Raw genomic sequence first — 23,221 nt, 5'->3', positions numbered from 1 at the left:
AAACCCCTCAAAGAAAAGAAAATCTCTAAAAATGGATTTTTAGGAATTTTCAATTTCAGATGTTGGCAAAATAATGTAAGGTACACCGGGGTAAGTGAGGACGCGGGGTAAGTGTGAACGATGGCTATTAAAACAATACTGTGCACAATTTTCTCAAACTTTTAATGCAGAATGTTCAATTTACTTGTAATCTATCCAATAACTGTAAAAGAGACGATTCCGACAGTAGCGGATGTTTACAGCGACTTTCGGGAATTTTTTGTTTTCAACTACGATGTCGAGTTGATGAGCATCTTTTTCAATTGCAAATTTTTCGTATAAAAGGCCTCAGCCGAAAAAATGCTGCACATAGCTGGAAGGCCAAAGCATTCCTCAACGTCATTTATTAAGATTCCTGCTCCTACTTTGTGGTCTTCCTTCGATCCATCAGTATACATTTTAATATGCGTATTGTATTTTAAAATAAAGTTGGAAAAAACTGGACGAACAATCGAGCTAGCAGTACCAGCTTTAATGTTTTTTCGAATGTGTTGGTCGATATTTATGTTGGGGGAATACCATTTTTACATAAAGCGGTACTCTACTTTGGAAACTTCCGGTAAAATCAAATTCGTGGTCAGTTGTAATAGTTCTTTAACTCGATAGTGCAGGGGAATATTTAAAGAGAGATAAATTCTTTTTCAGATAGACGTATGGATAAGGTTGACAGACGATCACTGGTAAGCAAATTAAAAGGCAAACAACCGTATTCGGCTAAAATCGAATCAACAGGACTAGAACGAAAGGCTCCTGTAGCCAGTCTTACGAGTTCATTGTATGTTGATGATAAGGCGCCATTCATTCCGTCGATGTTGAGGCTAGTAAGTCCAATGCCATACAAGAGTTTAGAGACAATCAGTGACATACCAGCTTTAAGGAGGATGTCTCGATTACTTCTGATTAGGTTTTTGCCAAGTATTCTGATTATATTAACCCTTTGTTGACAACTTCTTTTAACTTGTTGAAAGTGTTGTAAAAAATTAAGTTTCTGGTCGACAAGGAGACCAAGTATGTTCATTTTTCTGACTCGTGGAATCGGTATGTTGTTTATTTTCATCGTACGTCTTTTCCTGGGATGTTTTATTGTACAGATGTGCATTAGTTTTGATTTTTTAGGTGCAATAGAGTAATAAATAAGTAATAAGTATCGACCCCACGACCTGATCGGAAAACATGTTGGCGTTCATCAATATTCCGGTTATCTTCCAGTTCTGTGATTTTTTTTTGTAAACAGATTTATTTAGATTTTCTTCTCTACATAGCATTCATATTAGTGATTAGTCGATGGTTAATCACCCTTTCAAAAATTTTACCGAAACAGCTTAAAAGAGCTATTGGTCTAAATCCGTCTGGACTACTATGATCCCCATCGGGTTTTGGAATAGGAATGATTTTTCCTACCATCCATTCATCAGGAAATTCTCCCTTACTCCACAATCGATTGTAAAAATTAAGCAAAGCCATTTTCGAAGTAACAGGTAGTTTTTGTAAAAGTGGATATCCGATGTTATCCAGTCCCGTTGCAAGACCAGTAGATCGATCGAGCGCCCATAGGAGCTCTTTTAGTGTAAAAAAAATTGTATTTTTTAGAAGACACGGATCTATTGCAACGATCGGAGTGTAACTGAGGGGTTAACAGGTTGTTCGTAGTAATGGAGCTATTATTGTGGGCAGATCTTCTTTCGTATTCGTCAGCTAGAGTCTCGGCAACTTCATGCGACGATACTCTTGTATCTTGTGATATTTTCTTTAAAAATGTAAAAATAAAACACGGAATAGTATCTAAAACAAAAAAGACAAAAGAAAGAATGATACAAAGAACTTATAATATTCAGTTTCTGAAAACACATTCTTAAATTTCCAAGATTTTGGTTTCACTTAAAAAAAAACGTCAGCAGTTAAGCAGAATGAATGCAATTCTGTTCTAAACCAAATTTTTAAATGGAATTTGCAATGGTGTAAGAGGGAATGTTTATGATACAAATAATTATACAATTACAAAACATATAAAACACACTAAATAAAAAGATGTTGAATATGACTTAGCTTTGATAACTACGGCTGATGATAACTATCTGAAAATACCGGAAACTTTTACATCCCCATTTCTTTTAATTGCCTACAGCACAGCAATACCTCCGTTTTTAAACTTAAAAAAAAAATCGCAGCAATCACAGAATCTAGCCTTGCCAGCAACAGTTTTTTCGGTAGTAGAAATAAATGATCACCCATTTTTCGTATAGAAAGCCATATTTGATACCGAGAAATTACACGCATGGATTCCATTATATCTTCCAATTTTCAAGCACAACTATATACTTATCACCATATACCACCATATATCGCCATAATCACCATTACTTTCTTCACACAGAATTTGTATGTCCTGCCGGAGCTAGGATTAATTATTTTTTCTCTAATTCAAACATTCACTACAGAGATTGGCGCAAGGCATATCTCTCCATTTCCAAAACATTTAGTAAATTATGCCAAAACGCACTAAATGATTTTCAGTCACGTTCCCATTCCCCATTATTCTGAATTTGCATTTAATTTCGCACATTTTTCACAACCATGGAACAAACGAAACGCCGACACTGAACTTTGAACGGCACCCCGCGAACAGCTTCCATGTATGAATCAACCGGGAAATTCACTCAAAACTATTATTCTTGCACATTCTCAACTTCATTTTTTTTTTTCAAAAAATAGTTTGAGTCAATTAATTTAGTAAACTTAATTTGATGAAATTTTTCTGCACGAAAAAAATCGCATGTGAACCGTTCAGCATACGCCTACTCTTCACCCAATAAAATTATACGGAACTTTTGCCAAAAAAAACAGAAATTTTAACTTGAACATAAAAAGGCGCCTTTAGCCCGCACAGTTTGAGATTCGGCAATTTTGACAACAGTTCTAATAAATTCGATTTCTCGAAAAACTGAGGAAGATTTCAACATAAAAATTACTCCAATGTATAGAAATCAGATGTCTGCTCATGTGTATATAGTTTTTGTTCACATAATCGATGGAATATTTAACTAAGCGCTGATGTGGTCTAGTGGATAGGCTGGCGCGAGTCTGGTAACCCAGGCGTACTGGGTTCGATTCCCGGTATCGGCAAGGAAAACTTTTGGGTTCGAATCCCATAAGTTGCCCACAGGTAAGATGTGTTTCATTGTAAACATAATCATATATTTCAGAGGGAATGCATCTGGGGTAATCTGAAGAGATTATTGCAAGCGGAGTGGATTGCCAACCATTGTAGGTCTCTGAAGGTTGCATGCCTTCCCTCGACGAACAATCGGCCGTGGAAGCCTGAGAAGCAATTCGAAGGCCAAGCCACACAGACATAGGCTGGACCTTGCTACCGATGGGGGAACCATACATACACACATACATACATAATCGATGGAATATTTAATTAAATCAATATTCTGCTTAGAAGGCGCATATAGCCTGCTCCTCCCCAAAAAGCGCCTATTCTTAGGCTCCTAAGTTTAAAACAAATTGCTCAGTCAAATGATATACATGCAAGCTGATCTAAATTTCGCATAAAACTAAAAAGTCACCATTTTTAATGGCAATAATATTTCTTCAACTTCAATATCACGTACAATTAGAATAAAAAATTACTTTCAGTGTATAAAGGAACAAATAAAACCAACTTGTATCTGAAAAATATGAAATGTTGAAAAAGCCATAATTTTCAGATTATTAGCCTAGTCAATTTCACATTGAGAAATTTTTGACTGGAAAAAAAATATTTTCCTCTTTTCAGAAAAGTACATAATGAACACAATTTGAGGAATATTTTTTGGTTTTTCTCTGATGTAATGGCCCGGGTTTTGAATAATTTGCCACATCATGCAACGGTAGTACCCTAGCAAGCTTTATAGATTCCAAAAGGCTTTTTCGATTTTTTTTACCGTTTAAACAATGTATACGTTTCTTGATAAAATTTTTATCGTTATGAATGTTAAATAATTGAATTTTTTTTCTTAGTGGCTCACTATACTCCTCCGCAGCAAGAAGCTCATTTGAGCCCCTTGATAATGGACGCACCCCGTTCACAGCACGTCTGGTAGCAAAAACGAAAAAATAACAAATCGCGATCAAAATTTAATCATGCCGAGAACTTAATAAAATTATTTAAACGAGGGAATATAACGATACAAAAATAAAATTACAACATACATCTCAGTGGAAAAATATTTCCTTTTAAGAGATATGTACATTAAATCAGATGAAATGGGGAAAAACTACTACAAATTCTTTTGGTTAAGGAGTGTATTTGTTACTTTATCTGTTTCCTGAAGCTTGACCTTCGAAATTAAAGTCTGCTTCATTTAATATTGGAACACAAACAATTGCGTGTAGTTCAGTCATTTATTAACGAATTCATAATTTGTTTTTCATACAAATGTAGCATTTTCTTTACTGTTTCATAAAAAAAAATTAAAAAAAACTATTCATTGCTGTTTCGAAGAAATTCTCGTACTTTTCCCGTAATACGGCACATTAGGCGGCGCACACCCTTTTCGTCCACCGTTTTGGCGATTTGATTCCACCAGTTCTTCATTTGAGTCATGTTCCTAACAAGTTTTCCCTTTGCCTTAAGCCTCCGCTTCGTGATTGCCCAGTATTTCTCTATAGGCCGGAACTGGGGGCAGTTTGGTGGGTTGAGGTCCTTCGGTATTACGCTGACCCCGTTCGTTGCGTACCATTCCATAACCGTTTTGCTGTAATGGCAGCTTGCGAGGTCCGGCCAAAACATTACAGGACGGTCGTGGGCACGAATAAACGGCAGAATCCGTTTCTGTAGGCACTCTTTTTTGTAGACTTCTGAAGTCATTGTCTTGTCAGTGAGAAAGACTTTGGTTTTCTGTCCACAACTGCATATCCCCTGCCAAATCATGTACTTGCGGGCGAATTTATCCGCAAACACGAACTTAAATTTTGCAGGTACATCCCCCCGAGCCGTCGCCAAATAAAACTTTTGACCTGGGATTTGCCCAAAGTCCGCCTTCACGTAGGTCTCATCGTCCATCAGAATACATCCGTCGAACTTAGTCAGCACTTGGTCGTACAGCTTTCGAGCACGGATTCTGGCCACATTGTTCTGCTTCAGCGTCCGATTTGGCTGTTTGCTGGCTCGGAATGACCTTATTCCTTCCCGGAGACGAATTCGTCGCACCGTACTGTGAGCGGCCTGGAACTTATTGGCCAAATCGCGGTCTGAAAGATTGGGATTCCTCTTGACGGCCTTGATGACTTTCCCACGCAGTTTCCGGTCGACAGTTCCACTTCGACGCTTCGAATGCGGCTTCCGAGCCGTCGTCAATGTTTCCTTGTACTGCTTGATAACACGCCATACGGTTTTTCTGGGCATTTCAAGCTGTTTAGCTAGCTTCGATGCCGACAACAATGGATTTTCAAGAAAACTGTGCATAATTTGATCTCTCCGTTCGGCTTCCATGGCGTTTGTTTACAAAATGCTATCGTTTGGTGTTATGACATAAATACATGGTGAAAGGTAATGAATTTCCCGACACGTGGGTGAAAAAAGTTTCCAAATCCGTCCACTAGGAGCGCCACAATGAGCAAAAGAATTTGTTCCAATATTAAATGAAGCAGACTTTACTCAAAATTTTTAATTTGTTCGAAATTATGACAAGTTCAGCCAATTGTCTTCCATCGGCACAAAAACAAGGTATTTGACTTTTTATCCCTTCACTATAGTTTTCGCGTAATGGCACAATTTAGAATCCAACAAAAACAGAGTATCAACTTTGTGGGACCTATTGATTTGCTATGCAGGAAAAAGGGTCGCAATTGCAGGCAGTCTTTTTTGCATATATAGTATTCATCTTGTCAATCGTTATGAATCACTGACTGATTTGCAGTTTTCACAGATCGTCAGCCTCATTATCCTACTAGATATAAAATTTTTCTCCTCGTTTAGCTTCTCAAAATACAGACGAGACTTTCCAACAAAAAGTTCTGGCTGGAAACCTGCCAGGTGCCCGCTAAAGAGTTCGTTTTGCTGTCCAATACGATTTTTTTTTCAAAATATCTCCCCACTAACGGTCTAAATATTTTGCGCACGATTACGTCATGTTTTGTAACAAACATTTAGTTATAGCCTCTAATGTCGTTTGAATATTCTGCTATCAATGATCATGCTTTAACATACCCCTTACCTCATGATTAATGTTCCCTAGTTTACGGTACTGGGATTAATAATTTTAACAAATTTTCGCGGACGGAAGAACAGCCAGTTGCATAGTAGATACTTGATCCCTTACAAATCTTCAGTATATTGGAATGATGATTGTGATGATTTGTGATGAATTCAAATGGCCACTGCACACAATGTCATGATGTTTGATAGAAGCCATCATATTTTGGTTCGATAGTCGTGAAAGTTTGTATAACGGGTTTTCGGGACCGAAAATTATTTATATGTTTATAATCCCACCACCTCGTAAAATAAGAACTCCCGTAAAACATTGACAAAAAATGGAACACATTGATTATCATCGTTTATCTAATAAGCAAACTTTTTTAGTTCCTAATATTATTCAAAAAATCTGTTGAGAATTTTTAAATTTTATGTTCAGTTTTCATTTGCCTTCAAAACGGATAGCTGATCTAATTATTGTTCTAATATTCAGAATCAAGGTTTCAAATCGCTCGAAACTAGGTTACAACCGTAGAGCACGTTTGTTTTTTCTCGCGTGCAAGGAAAATGGCAAAACTTGGATGTGCAAAAGATTTACCAATCGAACAACAACAATACATTATGCAGCTTTCTGCCGCTTCGAATAACAAAAACAATCTCTTCGATGTGGCGGCAAAAACTTTAAAAGTAAACTCACTGCAACAACATGAGATTGCTGTTGGGTCTCCAAGTCGCCGATGCTAGTATAAGTAGACATCTATACGTATTGCCACTTACTCAGGGACTGACTTTTTTTTTGCTTCTCTAGAAAGTTCCTGATGCGTGAAAAGTAATACGAATAAGCTCTCAAAAATCAGTCATCTTTGCAGCAAAAGTTCATAGACTTGAATCGGGTGAAGGAAGATTCAGAAAAAGGCAAAAAAAAACGATCAGCTGCCTTACCAAAACACAATAACAAAAACATAGATCTCCCCACCTTAAATTTCTTAACACGCTTGAAGGAGGTACTAGATTGTTCATTCTTGGGAGTCTCAAGAAAATTGAGCATATAGGAAAATTTCTTAGCCTTTACAGTGAGTATATGAGCAGATGTTTCCGATAAAGTTCGTCTCTTTACATAATCTAAGTAGATACACCCTGTCCAATGTTTAGGTTGAGAGTAGTTGATGCCAAAATAAAATACACACACAACTGTAGTGTAAATAAAACCGACCACCTTCCCGAGGACGATTTCTTGCACTCTTGGGGAGCTTTGGGGAGAGTGATTTGGTAACTTTTTGCATTTGTTTTCCACCAACATCGGCAGCCAGTTTAATAAAACATATACCGGCAAATCACGGGGGCGGAAAAGCAATGCTGACGCAACCCGACGACGACGACGACGATCAACCTTCCGACCAAGTTGAGTGACTTTCAAGAGAGACGGGCTGTTTTTTAAAAGAATCTTTCGAACCATCGCATGCGAGTCACGTGGCCGAAGGGGAAGTTACTTTATGGAGTTTAAAGTGATGGCGATCGAAAATTATGAAATTTTCACAGTCTACCATAGACCCAAGGTTAGCGTTTGCATCGAGCGTTAAAACGGTGGTAACGGAAATCCATTTCGCGTTCTCGACGATAAAGTTTATGGAAATTCACTGGAAGTAGAGATTTACACGTACGTTTAGATTAATTTATGATTTGTTAAATGGACAAGTTCGTAGTGTGGAAACTTCCGTTTCAATGAATGGTAAAAATACTGCAAAAGCTCAGTGGATATGACGTGTAATCTTAAGAAAATGAATATAATAACAATGCAAGATACATGTGAGGACACCCAAAAATTGATTTCCAATGCCATTTTGAAATTCAAGAAGTGGCTCTTACTTAAATTACTGTACTAAAATTCTGAAGGGCCACCTTGAGGAAGACGCTTCTTACATCATTGTTTCGTGTTCAGACACTAAAAAAGTCTATTTCCTAACGTGCTGATAGTTGAAAAAGTAGATATATACGTTAAAAAATGCATTTTGAAAATTTTTGCCGGAAGCTGAAAATCAGGGGGAGAGAGAGAACCCCCACTGGGGCAGTATAAGCAACATTAATCGGGGCACGATGAGCGTTTTCTGCCGTGGAATCTAGCAGCAAATTTAACTCGATGTAGTCAACTAATTAATAGAGCTGCAGCTTGACTTGTTTCGTCTGACGATTTGGCCTATTGGTTAGATGTCGGAGAGGTAATCAGTCGGATCGAGTTCGATTCCTGTTCGAGGTGATTTTTTTTCATTTACCATTCACCCGCCAAGATGCTACTAGTCATGAAATGCAACAATCAAAATAATCGATCATGAAAGGTAAATGAAAAAAAATCACCTCGAACAGGAATCGAACTCGAGTTTACTGATTACCTCTCCGACATCTAACCAATAAGTCAAATCGTCAGATGTAAACTGGTGAAGCTGTAGCTCTATCATTCAGTTGACTACATCGAGTTGAATTCGCTTCTAGATGCTACGGCAGAAAACGCTCATCGTGCCCCGATTAATTGTGCTCTGTTCGCCCCGAACACTAATTATAGTCAAAACGCGTTTTAAAATTGATCTAAGTGAAAAATCAAAAAATTAATGATGGTGAAAATTGAGAAACAATGTGTACATACATCATGTTGCAGGGCGTTCATTAAAGATCAAGATGATTCAAAGATCATAAAAGCTTATTTCCTGTTGCTTGAAAATTATAATGTTTTCGTCACTTGAGAATCTAGATGTTTTTGTTTAAATATTTCTGAATAGATGATAAGGAGATTTCTTTTTTGGTGAAAAATTAATACTATAGGAAGTACGAAACTATTCTTCATGAAAATTTATTTTAAAAAAATGCTTACTTTGTAGATAAGAGAAGTGTTTATATAAACAAGATAAATAATTTAAATAAACAAGATAAATAAAAAAAATAACAAAAAAGCCAACTAGACCAAATAAAACAAGGTTATCCATCATAAAACATGAGAAAAATCCGATTTAATACACTTGACAGTGGATTGTAGCCTTTCTTTCAGCCTGTAAATTATATTTGGGTACATATAAAACAAAATGAATTATGAATTATGATTAATGAATTTCATACGCAATAAATCCAAAATGAATTTAGGAATTAAAGATTCAAAGTTTTTATTAGGATAAAAGTATTTTTATATAATCATAATTTTCATATAAATAACCTTATTTGCAACTAGTTGGAGATTTTTGAATGACTAGATTCTGGAATATCATGTATGATTCCGTTTCTATGACATTATAATCTAACTCAATTTACTCCTTTTGGAGTTACAGCATATGATATCTTCAAAATGGAAGGGGTATAAAAATTAAGAATACAATTTGAAAAAAGATGCCTGACCATGTATTTCAAATAATTCAACCTCTCAAGTAGAGGAATCAAATACATAGATAAAATTATTGGAACAAAATTTCAATTGCTAGAGTAAAATACGATACCAAAATGCAGAAAATCGGTAGAATAAATTATGAAAATTAAAAGTATTGAAAGTTTTGAAAGCGTAGTATTTTTAATTTTGTTATTTTGAGATTTTTATCCTGTTTTGTTGATTTTGTCTATTTTGTTAATTTTGTTAATTTGGTCATTTTTTCAATTTTGTCAATAATGTAAATTTTTTCAATTTTCATAATTTTGTCAGCATTCTTAGTTGATAAATTTTGTCAATTTAACCAATTTTCTAGATTTTGTCAATTTTGTCGATTTTAATGATTTTCATGATTTTGTCAACTTTTTCAAATTTGAAAATTTTGTCAATTTTGTCAAATTTGTCAATTTGGTCAGTTTTGTTAATTTTGTCAATTTTGTCAATTTTGTCAGTTTTATCAAGTTAGTCAATTTTGTCAATTTTGTCAATTTTGTCAATTTTGTCAATTTTTTCAATTTTGTCAACTTTGTCAATTAAGTGTATTTTGTCGATTTTGTCATTGTCAATTTGGCCGATTTTCTCAATTTTGTCAATTTTCTTCGATTTTGTAAATTTTGTCAATTTGTCAATCTTGTCAATTTTGTCAATTTGTGAGTTTTGACAATTTGGTCATTTTGGTCAATTTGGTCAATTTTGTCAATTTTGTCGATTTTTGTCAGTTTTATCAATCTTGTCAATTTTGTCAATTGAGTGAATTTTGTCGATTTTGTCATCGTTAATTTAGTAATTTTTTTTTTTCAATTTTGTCAGTTTTATCAATCTTGTCAATTTTTTCAATTCAGTGAATTTTGTCGATTTTGTCATCGTCAATTTTGTCAATTCTGCCAATTTTCTCGATTTTGTCAAATTTATAAATATTATCAATTTTTATGATTTTTTCAGCTAAGTTAATTTTGTCAAATCAATGAATTAAGCCAAGTTTGTCAATTTCGTCAATTTGGTCAATTTGGTCAATTTAATCAATTTTGTCAATTTTGTCGATTTTTGTCAGTTGTATCAATCTTGTCAATTTGTCAATTTAGTGAATTTTTTCGATTTTGTCATCGTTAATTTAATCATTTTTATCAATTTTCTCAATTTTGTCAGTTTTATCAATCTTGTCAATTTTGTCAATTTAGTGAATTTTGTCATCTCTTTTGTCAATTTTGTCAATTTTGTCGATTTTGTCAATTTTGTCAATTTTTTCAAGTTTGTTAATTTTGTCAGTTTTATCAATATTGTCAATTCAGTTAATTTTAATCCAGTTTTTCATCGTCAATTTGGTCAATTCTGCCAATTTTCTCGATTTTGTCAATTTTATAAATTTTGTCAATTTTATGATTTTTTCAATCAAGTGTATTTTGTCAAATCAATGAATTATGTCAAATTTGTCAATTTCGTCAAATTGGTCTATTTAGTCAATTTTTTTTCTGTTTCTTCAACTTTGTCAATAATGATTATTAGCTTTTTAGCTTTATATGCATGTTCCAAAAAAAATCCCAAATGCTTCAAACTCTACTATGGAGGGTTTGGTGGCGCTACTGTTTGGTTGTCATCTTCCATTGGCTTCAGCAAGTGAAAGTTCAGTGTGACCTCCAAGCCGTCATCGTTTTTCTCTAGACACCAACCCCAACAACAACAACGCAACGTTAGATCTGAAGAGAGGAAGAGAAAAGGGAACAAAAAAACAAGCTCGAGAGCTTAAAGCTCGAGAGGATTCAGTAGCATTTGTCTTATTAGATTTAATTTGCTTTCACGGGCGAAATACTCTCCTGTCGTTGCTGCTTAAGAAAAAGCTTCGTAAGCACGAACGGCACGTGAGAAGATGAGAGGATGTGCATACATCGTCCGCGTACCCGTGTTGTTTTCCCCTTCTCAGAGCAATCTGTTCCTGAATATAATGTTAGGCGAAGTTACTATCGCTTTCGTACCATGCAGTGTGGGCATGACGTACTCACCAACGACTTCACAAATTTCGGGGTCGTACCCCTTGATGAAAACCATTTTTAGGTTGAATAATTCGGAGCTTCGGTTCCGAAATTTTTGAAATGGTTCGGTTTCAAACTGAACCATTTAATGATAAAATACAACCATTAGCTGGGAAAATTAGAACTGTCGTCTTCCTCCTACACGGTTTCTGTCACGATGACATCAAACCTGAGTGGGAGTGAAGCCTGTCTGTTCTCCCTTCCACACATCGACAGGTCCATACTTTTGGATAGCAAGCGCGTATCTATGACGTCACGTATAATTTGACGTCATATATACGATAATCTTGATTTTAGTGATTGCTGGTTGTGGCTAGCAAGGCCAATTGACACGTTTTTTGGAGTGATGATTTGATGATAATTACTATGAAAATTTATTTTTCAAACTGTTTTGTTTTTTTTTTTCTTTCTTTTATACATTGAAGAGGGAAAAAAATCAAATTTTTTAAGACAAAAATCATTTTTATTGTACTTCCCAGTTTCACAAAAACGTGTGGACAAAGTTTACAAAAAATCACACCAACACACACAAATACACTGACATCGTCTGAACTCGTCGAGCTGATTCGATAGGTACCTATAAAGGTATATCTAAGACCCATAATTAATGATCTCCCAAATCGACCGATAACTATACCTTTCTGAAAGAAAGGCAAAAAAGGTTTAAAAAAGCAAAATAAAACCTGATGAAGCATGATGAAAAGGGATAAAAAAAAATAAAACTAGATAAAATTAGATAAAACAAGATAAAATAATATAATACAAGAAAAACAAAGGCTCTACAAAAAGGCAAAAAGACTAAAATAGATAAAACAAGATACAGAACTAGATGAACAGGATTAAACAGAACAAAAAAAGATAAATCAAGGTGAAACAAGACAAAAACAGATGAAACAGGATAAAGGAAGATAAAACATGCTTTAAAAGATAAAATATGACAAAATTTTAAAAACAAAATACTAAATAGAGCAAATCAAACATCACAGGATTTAATAAGCTTAAACAAAACAAAGTTGCACAGAAAAATGATACAAAACTAAACAAGACAAAACTAGACAATATGAACCAGGAGACACAAATTCAAACATGGTTATTTGTAAATTAGATACGTTTTAACTAAAGATGGTTGAAAAGATATAAAAAATAAACAATACAAAAGAAGAACAATATTAACTAGACAAAACAAGAAAAAAAATTATGAGAAAATAAAACAAAACTGAACAAGAAAGCACAAGATGAAAAGGACAAAACCAATTAAAGCAAGGTAATAAGGAATTGAAAAAGATAAAACAAGATCAAAACTGATGTCAATCCTAGATTGAAGTTTCAGAGAACTTTCAAATACTCTAATCTTTGGAATTGCAGTAAGGTTTTTTAAGCGAGTTTTTACGCGATTGTTTACACCAGGGGTGGCCAGGATTTTCAACAGGCGGGCCAAATTTTAGTACTGAGACTTGCTTGCGGGCCACACAACAAATTTTTCTTTAGTATTAAGTGAAAACGAATTTCAGTGGGTTACTTATAGTATAAATTTAACCAAACATATTTTTTACATGTTTAAAAAAAAGATTTTCGAGATTTAGTTTAGATTTTTTTCAGTTCTTCTTTATTTGATAAAGCTGACAACTAACTGACAAGATTATGCCTTCCAATTCTGATTCAATACATGGGTTTGAATTATATTTAATTTCCTTGAAATGTTAATTTTTTTGGGCTTATTCATCCCATAAAGATCACTCTGCAGAACGGGATTTTCAAAACAAAATACTCTTCCTAAGCTTTTCGCATTTCAGATGAAATTTTCTTACGCTTTCTAATGATAATAATAAAAAATAATATGAAAAGAGTTCTTCCTTGATATGTTCTTGTGTTGTTCTTTAATAAACTTTCAAAATTTGGACATACCTAATCTGAATGTTTAAAATTTTAATGATCGTTCTTTTAAAATTTTTCAAATGATCAAATTCAAATTCGATAAGTGGGAAAGCCGTTCATAAAATGAATAAAAATTTTTTTTTTCAAATTATCATTGTCATTTTACCTTTTTGATATAAAAATCAAGAAAAAGCAAATGACTATTAAAAATATATTTTTCAAAAAGTCCCCTTTCTCCGTAATATGTAAGTACCAAACTAGTTCAAATTGAAATTTAGATGATTTTTACCTAACTGAATATTTTAATGGCAGTGTCTGGCTTTTAAAATATGATCACTTATTATTTTGCCTGCTAATTTCATATTTTTTAAATTATTTTCTCTCGTAATTTTTGGTGAACTTACAGATAAAAGCTACACAATCTTAGGGGAACTTTATATTAGTCATTTCGCCTGTCAAATTGTCTTTGGTGAAGCTAACAAAAACAAAGCACAATATTTAGCGATCAGCGTTTAATGCCCAACTCTGTCTATTAGTTAATATACCATTGCACGTATATCCAAAATACCTTGACCTTTTTTTGTTGAAGTTAAGTACAAATAAAGTGTGTTAGTTTTTATATTCATTTACATGCTAAATAATTTTTGTTGGTAAATAAAGTTGCGAAAATAGAATTCGAATGACAAATAGTAGAAGTTTTGTATCAATATAACTCTGATAATGCTGTGATTACAATATAATATGATAATTTTGCAAACTAGATTTCAATTATTTTGAGCTTCTGTTTTCCTGTTTAATTTGTTTCAATCGAAGCTGACAAATAAAATTTTGGACAATAAAGTCAAAAGATACCAAATTTATGTTTTGCAAAAATCTTGTGAATGACTTCAAATAAGCAGAATTTTCAGCTCAAAATAAACATAAATATTTTTTTTCTTTCTCATTATGATTTTAATGTACCGTAATCCAGGGTTATATTGATCACTTCAAAATTTTTCGATTATTTTTTCTGTAAAGGGAAATGTGGCATGTTTCATATGTTTAAAATCAGTACTCAACTCCAATGAACGTAAAACATGGTTGCAGAAATTTACTAGACCACTTTAAATTTGACAAAAAATCGATTTCGTATCTGTTTATAATTTGATGCTTTGGGGTTACATTGATCAGTCTCTATTTTGACGGTTTTTACGAGTTTTCTCGATCACAAAGGATACAAAACACCTTCATAATAGTCATAAATGCTAGTTTAACAATTTCATCTTGCTTTTCAATGTTTTCTTTCAAAAGCGTTTAAAATAAAAAAAAAACTATTATGTTGCATACATTTAGGGGCAAAAATTAAAACAGTTTCTAAATAGTTTGAGCTAAAAAAAATACAAATGAAATTTTACCTTAACACATTTCTCTACTCCCTCCCACTATTTTCATTTTCATTATTTCTTCAAAGTTAACCATTAGATAAGGTTTCTATCCATTTGTCCAATACGGGCTTCCTCTTGGAAAATGTTCTTATTTTTTTAATATCACAATTTTTTCACAAAAAGACTATAAAAAGTGACTATAAAAAAAGAAGTTCTTCCACATTCAACAAGCCGTTTGCTTCTAAATGATTTTTGATTTCATCAGGACAGCTGTTTGTTTGCCACCCTTGGAAAAGTAGATATTTTAGGATTTTGAAATTACATTTTTACTAACAGAAAAAAAATCAAATACAGACCAAATTTTGTCTATTTCATACTCAAATCATAGGCTTTCAAACGTAGAAAACAGTTTTCAAAAATTCAAACTAAAGACTAAGTTATTGATGATAATGTGCAAAAATTAATTTTTGGTCACAGATACCCCGGTGATCAAAGTTACCCCGTTTTACGGTATTGAGTTATTCGAGTTCTTTCCTAACTTACGAGCATATCTCCCTGACACCTTCCAAACTCTTCAAAAATAGTCTAGTTTCCGCTTTAAGACTCTCAACGCTCCCAGAATAGTGGAGGCCACTTTCAATACCATTTGTATGATGCAACTAAATAGCAAATATTTATTGCATAATACGTGATTGCAAAGTACAAACAATATGTAAAATGTTGTAAAAATTACAGAATATGAAAATGTCTCTCTTTGGCTTGATATAGTCGGTTTTTTTAAATGATGTAGAAGGAAAACATCCAATTCTGAAAAAAGCTTCGCGGGCCAAAAAAAGACAGACGCGGGCCACATGTGGCCCGCGGGCCATGGTTTGGCCACCCATGGTTTACACGGTTTTTAACGCGATTTTTAGGAATTTACACGAGACATGAGACATGAGGAATGAGACATGAGATATGAAGCATAAGATATGAGACATGAGACATGAGAGTTTCTTTGTGATTTATTACTTTTGCCTTGTAATGTTGTCTTATGTCTTACTGTTTTTAATTTTTTTATTTTTTGGTTCGTTTTTTTAGTTTTTTGTAGAGATGTACAGAAAGTTCGGTCGGCCGAATATTCGGTGCCAAATACCGCCAAAAAAACCGTTAAGCCGAATATTCGGCTCACCGAATAGTTGAGCTATGTATTCGGCCTAATAATCTGAATATTTATTTATTTTTAAATTTATTCAAAAACAGACTTGATAAATTTTTTAACTCATGTTCGATTATTTATAAAATATCTAAAAGTAATGTTGAAAAAGCTTCAAATCAACATTTTAGGTGTATCCGTGTATTTTTCACTGTAGATACCATTATACTTTGATTATCGTTTATTCCAAATTTTCTTTCTTTGGGTACATCTAGTTGATCATACAGACAATTAAATTAGTTCGTTTTTAATACAAAAAAGTATTTTTGATGAATACTCACAGTTTTTCTCACATCATGAGTTATACTAAAAATAAATTTAACGTTCTGTACCCAAGAAAATGGTGAACGCCTACTACTTTCAGAATGTGAATTAGAATCTCAGATTTGTTTTGATCTGAGTAAATTAAGAGTATGAGAAATATGACAAAAATTTGTCAATGAACCTTTAGTTCATTGTTCTGATTGATTTGAGAAAAAGTCCATGGTTTCTCTAAACTGAAAAAAACAGGACCTACATTTTAAAAAAAAGTCCCAAAATCTTGAAACTGAAAACCCTTTAATCATGGAATCAGATTTTTATGCATTAATTAATATTTATGTTTTACCAGTATTTAACCCTGTGTGCGTTGCAACACGTTCTATTGTGAAAATTTAAAAATATCATATTGTAGAACAAGACTTCTCTAATGAACCCCTTGGCATTTCTTAAACTGATTGAAACTTTGTTTTAAAACGTGAGCAATGTGTTACTTTGTGGTTTCTTCTATTCATACCAAACACAATAAATCCATCTGATCAAATTTGAAACTCGTTTTAAAATTTCCCCGGTTTATTTGTTAAAAATTAAAATAAAATAAAAATATCTGTAATAGACTTTACGTTCTCAAAAGCTGTGTTTCTCTTAGGTATTCAATAGGGTTTTTTTTAATTTTCTTTACCAAATATAAAATCGCGATTTCAAATTTCATAGCTTCAAAAGGCTTTCTACTTTAAAATTAATAACTAAATATGGGTATTCAACTAAATATCTGAAAAAATCGGTTTTTTTTCTTTTTTTTAATTTTCTATTAGCAACAAATTAGTCTTTGCCACATTACAAATGGTAGAGGTTCAACGAAACCTTATCAAGTGGCTTCAGCAATTTTTTCTACATCGGAATATGAATCTTTTGTAGCTCATATGTGAAACCCTAATAAGATTTTAAATAATTTAAATATTCCTCCAGGTTGATACCAGTGTAAAAAGATTTTCAATTTACCTTGGATTGTGTTCAATATAATTTACATTTTTTTTTTCGAATATACCAACACGGAAAGTAATAATAATAAGGTAAAATTTACCGAATTACAGGGTAGTTTTTTTTTCACCCCTTTTTCGAGGTAAATTTTACCTTTCACCTATCAAAAAGGTGAATTGCACAGTTTTTCTTTTCACGTTTTAACCTTTTTGGGATTCACTGAGCAAAAAAGTTCATTTTACCGGTTTCCCATTCACTGTTTAAAGGGTTCTTTTTTCGGTATTCTGATTTTTTACCAAATCAAATTCATGCAAGGTTTGATTTATATTTTTCATTACCTATGTCATTAATGTTTTGGGAATCTATGTATCAATAATGTTCTTGCTTTCGACGATCCGGCTCGGTAAATTCCGTTTTTTTTTTCTTGGATGTTCCGTTTTGTCGAATGAAAACACTTTTGCATCCTCTCGGCCATCGACGCTGCCTTTTCCGTGTCCTTCCGCCCCACCATTGCCGTTGAATCATCTAACAATTAGCACATTCCGCCCCTTCTCCGTTTGTCTCATCCGGGCAGCTGGGGGATAATATGGGCTGATCTGGAATGATGAGGAAAACACTTCGTAGTTCAGCAGGCCAATCTGTAATATACTTTTATGATAAGAACTAGAAGAACAAAATTTCTATTCCTATTTTCACGTATTGCGCACGAAAAAAACTTATTCCTGAATGAAAAATGAACTTAACCTCAATAAACGGGTTCGGAAAGTAATTACCTCTGTTTCGAGGTGAATTGTACCGTTTCGTTCAGCGCAATCCAAGTCAACTTCACCTCGCTACGAGGTAAGCTTTTCCTCGAGGAGGTAGAAAGTACCTTTTTTTGGATTTACCTTTTTTCTAGGTGAATTCTACCTTTTTTACAGCCCAAATTAGGTGAAATTTGTAAAGTGAGTTTCACCTCGGTGAGGTGAAAGTTACCTTTTCGGATTTCACAAGCACTCACCTTTTAATCTCGATAAATTTTACCTTTTTATTATTTTCCGTGTAAGCATGGACTCCACGTGAAGAAATACTGAATTGGTTTTTCATGCTGCAAACATTTGCCTTTGTTGTGAACGTTGATTTATTTTTCCTAATTTAGTAGTTCATTAAGCATGCCTCGCCTGGAGAACATTTTTTCACCTAATGGTATCTAATGGAATGAATGAAACCAATTAATTTAGTTAACAAAAATGCTTGGTTTCTGCACAAAGAACATTTACATCCTTAATTTGTAAGACTTTTTTGACCAAAAATTCGAGTTTTACTCAATTTTACATTCCATGGCCCCCCTTCCAAGAAAAGAAAAGGCCTTCAAACTTCGCAGAAACAATTCACAGATACGAAAACATTTGTTAAAACTTTCGGCCTGAATAGCCTGTGTGCTGATGGCCATGTTAATTTGAAAGTTATGAAAATTGATTTTAAAGATTAACATATTCGAGATTTGAGAAAATATATAATAATTTAAGAAAAGGGTCAAAAACCTTAAACGATTTCTCTACGATGAGAAGTCACTTCAGCATGATTAGTAATTTCAAATGTTTGATGAGCAGCTGTGCCATCTTATAATACTAAGGGTACTGTATTTATATTTGCGAAACCATTATGATAGTCCGTTTGGACCAATTAGTTTCGCTTTATCGCCGTGTTGCACATCACTTCGTCACAGCTCCTATCGAAGTCTTTGAGTGGACGACTTTCACTGATAGCAGATAAAGTTCAAATCTAGCAAAGATGATGTCCCCGTGCTTTTACTTAATCTATTACCTCTCATAATTATCCGAACCGTTTATCTTCGCAGCTCCGCCCAGATGTCATTTGTCGCAAAGTTTCGATGCACCTGAATCACTTAAATTGGATCGCACACATGTGTGAACAGAAAAAAATGAAGGAAAAAAACTAACCATGCCGAATACCTTCATTCACATCTTCAGATTGCTCTTCAAATCTATGCTAGGGCTCATACTTTGAAGCAGAAACTAAAAAAAAAAACAAAGCTAAACTGTCACAAAGCGTAACTAATAGCGTAAACCGTAAAATCTTTTAGATAAACGTCGGTATCCATCACGTGACGAACATGAAATGTAGGTGAACTTGATGCTGATTTCCCTCTCGAGTAAAAGCCAGTTAGATAGAAAAAAAAAGTTGTCTTACATGCGCAGAGACAAATTTGCATGGATCATTATCGTTGACGAGGTGCGTTATTGGATGGGTGCGTTTCTAGGTTTGTGCGAAATGATCCTGCTGCCGATAATGCCCTAGTAAGGGACAAAATACAATGTAATCCAATTTCCAAAATAACATTTTGAATCTCAAACTCGATGTTGAACTAAACAGCAATTTGGAACTGACTAAAATACACAATTTGAAATTGCACATAAATAACAAAGCTTGATGAAGCAACAACAAAAAAATAACAAGACAGACCTGACACATCTGACAAAATAAAAAAGCGACAAAAATAACAAAAATTATACAACTAGAAAGGTAGAACACAAAAAATTAAAACTGACGAAAACGACATTCAAATTTTTAAATCATAAAAAACCAAAAGTGACAAAACTGGCAATAACGACAAAATTAAGGAAAAATGTGACAAAGGTTAACGTTAATTGGAAAACCACCGGAAACATTTAAATTAAAAATATCAAGTATGACAAACAAACCAAACCAAGTAAGAAGTAACATAAAAACAAAACTTAGCAGATTAAAAATATTATAAATATGGCGAAAAAATAATAAAAAAAAACATGACAAAAAATAATTTGAAAGACAAAAACCACGATTTCAACATGACAAAAAAGAGAGATGACAAAAAAAAAAATAATGACACATGACAAAAATTCGAAAAAAAAACTTCAAAAACAATAATCGATTCAAATGACAAAAATGACAAAAAAAACAAAATAACATGAATAATAACCCAACAAAAATAATTTAAAAAATAGATAATAAAAAAAAATACAAAAATGAAAACACTACAAAAAAAGTAACAATAAAAAAAGAAAAATACGCTGACATAAATGGCGAAATGTTAAAAATTTACAAAAATAATACCGTGCAAAATTTGTCTTGATATATCAATTAGCTTTTGTAAAATGAATAATGTTTCAGTTTGATAATGATTATCATTTGACTTTTGGCATTTTTTGTAAATTTAGTCATTTTCGTAATGTTTGTAATTTTTTTCCCATTTTCGCCATTGGTTTCGAGCTAATAGTTTGAATCTTTTTATGAACCTTATAATATTGGAAGATTTATCATTTTTGCTAACTTTGTAGATTTTTTTTGTCACTGTCATTTAAATCTTAAAAGCAAAATTGACAAAAACTAAGTAAAGAAAAAAGATAAAATATGATAAAAGCAAAAAAAGCACCATAAAAATTGACAGCAAAGGCGAACAAAAAACATGTTAGAATACACAGAACAATAAATAAATAAATAAATAAATAAATAAAAGAAAAAAAACATCAAAATCTTCAAAAATTATCTAAATAAAAAATCCATGAAATCAACAAATATTTTGTTTATTTTATGATTTGGTCATAAGATTACATATCAATGAAATGTCAAGGAGAAAAATATAAAAAACAATTAAATACAAAAATAAAAACAGTAAAAAAAATAACATGAAAAACAAATTCGCAACAATGACCAAAAAATAAAGGAGAGTAACAAAACTGTCAAAAAATATAAAAAATGACAAAAATAACAAAAATTGAAAACTAAAAATACCATAAATGTATGAAATCTACCAATTTCGCAAGAGAACTAAAGCCGATGACAAACAATTTTTTTTGTCTTTTTTTTTCATTTTATGTCGATTTTGTAATTTCAACGATTTTTGTTATTTTTCTTAATTTTTCATTTTCGTCATTAATTTTCATTTTTGTCATTTTTGCCAGATTTGTTTTTAAAGTCATTTTTACAATTTTTGTCATTTTTATTTGATTTTTAAACGATAAAGTCATTTGTTGCCATGAATTATTTGTTGGTTTAACTTAATAAGGTGATATTTTTTATTTTTATCATTCTTGCCTAGTTATCATTTCTGTTCTTTTTGTAAGTTTGTAAGTTTCGACATTTTTGTCATTTTTGGTAATTTTCGGTTAAGACTAAAATAACAAAAATGACAAAAATGACAAAAATGACATAAATGGCGAAAAAAATGACAAGAAATGACGAAGAAGATCAAAATGACAGAAATTATAAAAATGACAAAAATGACAAAAAAAAATTGAAGGAATGATCAAAATAACAAAAATAAAAAATTTTACTTTCTTTCACTTATATTTGTCATTTTTGTAATGTTTAAAATTTCATTAATTTATGTTAATTTTGTAGTTTGTGTAACTTTTGTAATTTTTGTCATTTTTGTCATCTTTATAATTTTAGTAATTTTTGTAATTTTTGTGATTTTTTGTAATTCCTGTAATTTTTAAAATTTTTGTCATTTTAATTATTTTTTGTCATTTTTCCCAATTTTTTTAATTTTTGATATTTTTGTAATATTTGTAATTTTTGTCATATTTGTCATTTTTGCCATTTTTGCCGTTTTCGCCATTTTTCTAAATATTTTGTTATTTTTTGTCGTTTCATGAAATTTTTGTTATTTTTGTAATTTTTGTCATATTTGTCATTTTGTCATTTTTATCTTTTTTTGTCGTTTTTGTCGTTTTTTTTCTTTTTATTTTTGTCATTGATATTATTTTTGTAATTTTTGTAATCATTGTGAGTTTTTTTATTTTTGTCATTTTTGCCATTTTTTTTTAAATTTTTGTAAGCTTTGTCATTTTTTGAAATTGTTGTTATATTTGTAATTTTTCTATTTTGTGTTAGATTTGTCAATTTTGTCACTTTCGTCATTCTTGTTGTTTTTGTCATTTTTTTTATTTTTGTTAATTTTGTAAGTTTTGTATTTTTTGTATTTTTTTTTTATTTCTGTCATTTTTGTCATTTTTGTCATTTTTGTCATTTTTGTAATTTTTGAAATTTTTGTTATTTTTGTCATTTTTGTCATTTTTGTAATTTTTGTAATTTTTGTCATTTTTGTCATTTTTGTCATTTTTGTCATTTTTGTCATTTTTGTCATTTTTGTCATTTTTGTCATTTTTGTCATTTTTGTTATTTTTGTCATTTTTGTCATTCTTTGTCATTTTTTGTTATTTTTGTTATTTTTGTCATTTTTGTTCATTTTTGTCATTTTTGTTCATTTTTGTCATTTTTGTCATTTTTGTCATTTTTGTCATTTTTGTCATTTTTGTCATTTTTGTCATTTTTGTCATTTTTGTCATTTTTGTCATTTTTGTCATTTTTGTCATTTTTGTCATTTTTGTCATTTTTGTCATTTTTGTCATTTTTGTCATTTTTGTCATTTTTGTCATTTTATTCATTTTTGTCATTTTTGTCATTTTTGTCATTGTTGTTATTTTTGTCATTTTTGTCATTTTTGTCATTTTTGTCATTTTTGTCATTTTTGTCATTTTTGTCATTTTTGTCATTTTTGTCATTTTTTGTTATTTTTTGTTATTTTTTGTTATTTTTGTCATTTTTGTCATTTTTGTCATTTTTGTCATTTTTGTCATTTTTGTCATTTTTGTCATTTTTGTCATTTTTGTCATTTTTGTCATTTTTGTCATTTTTGTCATTTTTGTCATTTTTGTCATTTTTGTCATTTTTGTCATTTTTGTCATTTTTGTCATTTTTGTCATTTTTGTCATTTTTGCCATTTTTGTAATTTTTGTAATTTTTGTCATTTTTGTAATTTTTGTCATTTCTGTCATTTTTGTAAATTTTGTCATTTTTGTCATTTTCGTCATTTTTGTCATTTTTGTCATTTTTGTCATTTTTGTCATT

At 31.9% G+C, this 23,221-nt stretch overlaps 2 protein-coding genes across 10 annotated transcripts in view; one reads left to right on the top strand and one right to left on the bottom strand.

Moving 5' to 3' along the window:
• LOC129744065 (protein artichoke) overlaps nucleotides 1-23,221 on the top strand; it is a 63,741-nt gene that overhangs the window by 8,915 nt on the left and 31,605 nt on the right. The gene's annotated exons all lie outside the window — the stretch shown is intronic.
• Nucleotides 17,315-23,221, bottom strand: part of LOC129744067 (WW domain-binding protein 4) — a 50,312-nt gene continuing 44,405 nt past the window's right edge. Inside the window, exon 5 of one of the 2 annotated variants that reach the window (XM_055736414.1) lies at nucleotides 17,315-17,922. The gene's annotated coding sequence lies outside the window, so the exon portion shown is untranslated. The remainder of the gene's footprint in view (nucleotides 17,923-23,221) is intronic. The other variant, XM_055736413.1, reaches the window with a different exon arrangement.

Source organism: Uranotaenia lowii, chromosome 2 (assembly GCF_029784155.1).
Source record: "Uranotaenia lowii strain MFRU-FL chromosome 2, ASM2978415v1, whole genome shotgun sequence".
Classification (NCBI taxonomy): Eukaryota; Metazoa; Arthropoda; class Insecta; order Diptera; family Culicidae; genus Uranotaenia; species Uranotaenia lowii.
This window is presented reverse-complemented; position numbering and strand designations above follow the sequence as displayed.